The sequence below is a fragment of the Momordica charantia genome (genome assembly GCF_013281855.1).
Source record: "Momordica charantia cultivar OHB3-1 chromosome 1 unlocalized genomic scaffold, Mcharantia_2.0 BLBB01000001.1, whole genome shotgun sequence".
NCBI lineage: Eukaryota > Viridiplantae > Streptophyta > Magnoliopsida > Cucurbitales > Cucurbitaceae > Momordica > Momordica charantia.
This window is the reverse complement of record NW_028275157.1, coordinates 6,345,077-6,351,645: the sequence shown is the minus strand read 5'-3', so window position 1 is coordinate 6,351,645 and position 6,569 is coordinate 6,345,077. Positions and strand designations below refer to the sequence as shown.

The window sequence follows — 6,569 nt, the reverse complement described above, 5'->3', positions numbered from 1 at the left end:
CGGGACCCCCACACTATGTTAGTACTCCAAGTCTAACTTTTCGAGTCATTCTGGCCCTTGTCATTTATTCCCAAGGCCCCAATACTTTTCTCCAGAACTTGAGGTTCGACCTTGCCATTTATTCCCAAGGTCTAGAACCGTGCACCAGTCTTTGACATTTATTCCTAAGGTACCGATGACTACCCGGCGTATTGGTTCTTGACATTTATTCCCAATACCCCAATACCCCTCCATTGAAACCTGATGTTCGGCCTTGCCATTTATTCCCAAGGCATTCCCACTCAAGATTTGAATAACCATACGACTAGCACGCATTTTCAGTTCAGACACCTCACAGATCAACCAACCACTAACCCGACCCGTCGCTCGTGTCAATTCCCACTAACCTTTCAAGGACAACCTATAAGTAAGTCTTCCACATTTCAATTCACAATTCAAATTTTTACCAGCATACTCTCCTTCGTACCAACAATACATCAATTCCACAGCTTTCAACAAAATAATATAAAACTATATGACGGGCTATCAACACATGCATTTCGTCTCCGACACGTTTACAACGTCATGGTTTAGCTACTTCCAACTACAGTAATCAGGACCAACAACCAAACCACCACAACAAGAAAACATGCATCCTCATAATGTCTAGGAATGAAACGTCAACACGTAACAACTTCCAACTACAATAATCAAGACCAACCAAACACAACCATCAACAAGAAAACATGCATCCTCATAATGTCTAGCAATGAAACGACAACACGTAACAACTTCCAACTACAATAATCCAGACCAACCAAGCACAACCATCAACAAGAAATCATGCATTCTCATAATGTCTAGCAATGAAAGGACAACACGTAACATAACGATAATTACTGTGGTGCACAACCACGGCTAACAATTTTCCTAATGCACGAAACAAATTATTCCAATTAAAACTCATCACCAAAACCATTCAACAAACTAAAAATCAGCAGCAACACCATACAACTAAATAAAAATCATCATCAAAATCCCTTCAACTAATTAAAAATCAGCACCAACACCATACAACTACATAAAAAAAAATCAGCACCAAAATCCATTCAAACAAAATCAAAAAAAAATCAGCACCAAACCATTCCGTTAACACAAGGTAACACACGCACTCGCCCCCGGGCTACTTACACACTGTTATGCTCCTGTATTCTGTGTCAACTCACCACCTAAACGACAATAAGCAATGAAGTAATTAAAACAAACTTCCAGCCATCTAAATTATTTCTAAGGGATTTTGCAATGATCATTACCGCAAAAATCGACTTTGTCTAGGTGTGGGTAACTCAAGCCTAGCTCGAATGGTTGTGGGTTGCGTAAATCAAGCCTCTAATGGGTATGGGTAGGTGCCGGGATCGGAAACTGCTGTTGTCTGGACTAATTTTAACAGTAAAAATTCATCAAACGATGCCCACGACGCTGTGCGCAGCAAGAACCCGAGCCACGACCTGCTGCTGTAAAAAGTCGCACCCACTGCTGCTGTCTGAACGCCGTGCACCTCCGCCGTTGCCCGAAACCCGCGCGACGCTGCTGCCGACGCCCGTGCCCCGCCGCTGCAGCCGTCCGCGAACTGCTGCTGCCGTCACCCGCACACAGCTGCTGCCCGTTGCTGCCGACGTCGCACGCCGCCGTTGCCCGAAGTCGCCGCTGCCGTCGCCGAGAGTTCCTGCCGCGCCACCCGCGGAGCCGTCGCCTACCGTTGCTGCTGTCAAGTCGCCGGTGGTCGCCGTCCGTCGAGTGTTTCGGTGAGGGTCGAGGCGCCGGTAGAAGAAGGAACACGAAAAACTAGAACGGGGAGGGGAAGAAGAGGCTCACGAATGGGGAGGGATGTTGGGGGCCAGGGTTTCCTCTTACCTTTCTTTTGCTCTCTTTTTTTTTTACAAGAAGGGGCCCACTTGGGCTAGGCCCTTTTCTCCTTCCCTCTTGTTTTAAAACAAGAAAGGCCCACTTACTTGGATACTCAATTTGGGCCCAACGGACCGGAACAATTGAAGAGAAAGCAAATTCCTCGTTACACAATAATTGGATACGTAAGTACTCTTCAACACCATAACAATAACCACAGCGGCTCGAAATAAAAGGAAATGAACAATGAAATTAAATGAAAATAAATTTCTAAGAAAAAAAAGGGTCCGGGGACTCGAGATAACTAACCTGAGTAACGCGGGGCGTTACACTTTTGGTTTTCCTTTCTTTTTCCATTTTTTACCAAAAATAATTATAATGTCCCAAAGGCTTTATGATCCAATAAATAGAGTTTTCTTTCCCTAATTCTTTTGTTAAAAGGAAAGTCACTTATTCACCCATTCACTTCAACAGAACAACTCTTACACACAATTCCTGCATCATGCTTTCTATGTCATGCCCATGCATCAACCATCACACAATATTATATGCAATATACACAATACATACATAGCTCCTTTCAACTCATAACGATTCAGCAACACAACCATATTTGTTTCCAACATTTAGCATGTCTTAGACTCAAACAAAGAAAGCCAACATCCATGTTCCAAACAAGTTTTATTGTCTAAACATCATTCTTTCAAGGGATCATTCCAAACATTAAACCACAACAACACCAGTACAAACATTAATTTCAAATAATTTATCATCCACTACCAATATTAATAGTAACAAGAATGTAAATCAACCAATGCATACAGGCAAAAAAGGAACAACACATTCAACATACAACAAACATCCCTCCAAGTACGAATTAATTACAACGAAGGTCCTAACGTGCTACTAAGCTTGCCGAAAGGTTCCTAATTCCAAAAACAACTAAACTTCAATTAGAATTCATTTTAATCAAACTGAAATTCAATTTAGGTGAGTCATTACCTACAAACTCATGCCGAAACACTTGGGTAATGGTTGGGTCACTTCCGAAGAGGTTCGATGTTGCGTCCACACAACTCTGTTGACAACACGTGCAAGTATACACGAATCGCCGGTTGTAGTACGTAACGAGGTCGTAGCCATAAGGATTTTTGGTTTATATTCTAACGATAAAAGCAGATACCAACAAATAAAATATACAAAGCTTGGGTATGGATATTATCTAAAGAAAGGAATAAAATAAGTAATAACAAGACGACAGAAACTTGCAAAGGACGATGGTATTGAAGCTGTCAACACAAGAAAGCAGTAGCACAGAAAGTGATAATGGGGGAATAACATATATGAAGAAGGCGGGGGAGATTTAGCATGCTTTCACAAGTTATTAACCTACCCTCTAACGTAGCTAACATTTATTAGTGTCCAGTTCGACTCGGTTCCCTTTCGAGACACCTCAAACATGAGTAAATACAACTCTCTTTGCTAGTTACCCAAGCAATAAACCCAAACTATAGGCATGATTAGGGGACCCCATTCCTGAGTATCCCTATAGCTATAGAAAAACGCTAACCACAAGCAAAACAAATCAGCACCGACAAGTCCTTCCATGTCCATACAGAAGCTAGCAACACGAAACAACGACCAATAGTAATATGAAGATTAAGAAATAAACTCAGAATTGCTTAAAAAAATGTAGCAATTAAAGGTTCGATCTCAAGTCGGTTACAACATGTAAACCCCCCCCCCCCCTAAAATGGGGTTTAGCTCATAATGGGTAAAGAAAACAAAATGGAAGAAGAAGAAATACAACCCATAGCAGAAGAATAGCTAAATGATAAAGAAGAAGAAGTAGTCAGCTCTCCTCCCGAAAATGGGTATATTATGTTCCTTGGTCTTTTCAGCTCTTAATTTTTGTCTTCCTTGGGATCTGCGTGTCTGTCGGCTAGGGCAACATTTCCTTTAAATATCGGGTCCCGTTTTTAGGGCACCCAACTGGGGATTGTACAGACATAAGTGAATCCCGTGTTTTTGAATTAACTGTACGGACACTCATGCTCTAGCATCGCTATGCTCCAGCTTTCATATACTCTGACTTGAAAAAGCTTTGACTTTTCTCCTCCGATTCAGCACTTCCTTCTCTTCTTAGCTCTTCTTTAAAAACATGTGCAAATGAACCAAAAATACGAGAGTTTATGCTGTTTTTGGCCTAAGTTCTCAAGACTAAGGATATTGAGCTAAGAATTTGCAATTCAACACTATTCATGCTAGTTATGACCTAAAACCGACACACTTTGACATTTTAATACACATTTTCACCCAAATAATCACCAGAATAACTCTCTTTTGAACAGTTATCACACCCTCAAACTTAAAGTCTTGCTTATCCCCAAGCAAGAGCATGCAATTCCGTTCAGAAAATAAAAGAAGGCACTGGAAATCTCCACTTCAAACAAATTAATCTTCTGCCTCAACCCTTTCATTCTTATCAAGACTGCATAGAACTTACTTACTCTGCCAAGTACTACTTCAGCTAGAGCAAAGAAGTGCAGGGAACCTTTAAGTTTGTTTAAACTCTGGAAGACGCTATTTTCTGCCCGACCTTAGCTTCCTTTTACTTCCCAACCTCAAGTTTAACTTCTTCTAGGGATTCATTTCTCAAGCCCTTTTCCTAGCTTAAACCTTTAAACCTTGCACTACCAGCTTAGACTTCTTAACCATGGGCTACTAGCCATTCCCAATCCTACAGCCTCTTTATGCTCTAGATTTGGGCTACTAGCCCTTCCTTTATTGCGAGCCTTTTTTTTTTTTTTTATGAAATGAATTACAGAGGATTAGAAAGATTCATGGTCTATAAAATTGCTAATAAAGATGTAAGAACTGAACGTTCACTCCCCCCAAACTTAAAAGAATGCATTGTCCTCAATGCGACTAAGGGACTTCTAAAATGTAAAGCTCTAGCACACCCCCCAAACATAAAGCGAAAATACAATGGGAATGCAAGGTTGTTCGCTATCAATATATACTTATGGGTGCGTAGGGTATGCTATCATCTAAGGGGATCTAAAGAAGAAGTTCAGGCTAGCTATACAAAGATAAGGGTCAGCTTTGGATAGAGACCTATGAAATTCCTGCTATAGAGGCGCTACACCTGGGGCTAGTACTATGAGAGGGAAGCTAGAGCATGGTAGGTACACATGAACCAGAGGATGAACAAAAGAAAGCAAACTACACTAAATGCTCCAGCATCAACATTAACACTGCGCACCTAGCAGCTCTAGCATACGATCTTTACACCAAAGGCGAGGCAAAAGACAAAAGATGAGAACACAGAAATTTCTAGAACTTCTAACTTTCATTTAATTTCTAGAGGGGGGGGGGGGGTTCACAATATTGCTAACAAAATAAAATAAAAACAACTAGAATTCAAATTAAACTACTAAACATTAAAATCAAAGACATAAATTTAAATGCAAAAATTGAAACTGCAGAAATTAAAACCTAATAAAAAATTCGGAAATAATATGGGGGGGGGGGACAATGTTTTGGTCAGGTCAAAAGGACAGGGACTTTCTTTTGTTGGTTAAGTCACCACACGCTAAACTTAAGTAGACTCTAGCTCAAGATGAAGGGGTTCACTCCTTAACACATTTTTCCAAACATTGTCAAAGAGATATTTGAAAATGGTGATCAAGCACAATGAAATTAGAGTGATACACTACTTCAACTCAAAACACACTTCCATTAAAACAAACAGCACGATTACAGCCTATAAAATAAGTTTAGGACATCTCCCCCTAACACAAGTGGTTAGCTATGGAAAGCCATAAGGAGAGTCAAGCAAAATGTAAGAATAAAAATAATACAAAGATGAGAAAATGAAGAAAAGGAGCTGAAGATCAGCTCCCAACTGCCACTGAAGATGTCTGCTTCTTCTCTTTATTTTCTCCAATGGTTCTTAGAGAGAGTTTCTTGGAGTAAGGGTAGATTCCTTCCAAGGATGAACAAGGGGAATGTTTCTTAATGTATGTGTCCCCGTAGGCTTCCCCTCTTGTTTGTATTTATACCCCCATTCAGATATTAGGGCAACATTATGGATCTTGGGGGACCCAACTCTCTATTTTGGTAAGTAATTTGAACAATTCAAATTCTTCCAAAAACTTGATCCTCGTTTTACCCGTTATGAGCTAGCAAGGGGACCTAATGGACCTACAGATCCGAAGCTCCAATGATGCAAGATTAATCGGTCAAACTCATTGACCGAGTAAATCTAGATTCGTTAACTACGGGTCATTCCACTAAAGACCCGCAGTTGCACTCTTCTCACTGCAAAATGTTTTCGTGTCCATGGATATACGACCATTAATGACGAGTCAATCCTTCACGAGTGTTCGTAACTCAAGTTGGGTCAAATTACCGGACCCATCATGAGCTGTCCCGTAATAAAACCTGTTGTTGCTGATACTTTCTTCTCGGTTCCTTCTTCCATAACCCGAGCTCGGAGAAGGAAGAGATAAGAGGGCCCTATGGAGAATGTGGTCAGAAATCCATAATAGAGTCCGACCACAACGACTGAATTGATTATCTTCATGCAGAAGGATACTAGATTACCTAGTATAAAAGATTTAAAAATCATCACAAACCTCCCTTTTTCTTTTCTATTGCAATTTCTGGATATTATATGATGA

At 40.5% G+C, this 6,569-nt stretch overlaps 1 pseudogene; it reads left to right on the top strand.

Moving 5' to 3' along the window:
• Nucleotides 1–1,446: 1,446 nt before the first annotated feature.
• Nucleotides 1,447–6,569, top strand: part of LOC148213179 (uncharacterized) — an 8,376-nt pseudogene continuing 3,253 nt past the window's right edge.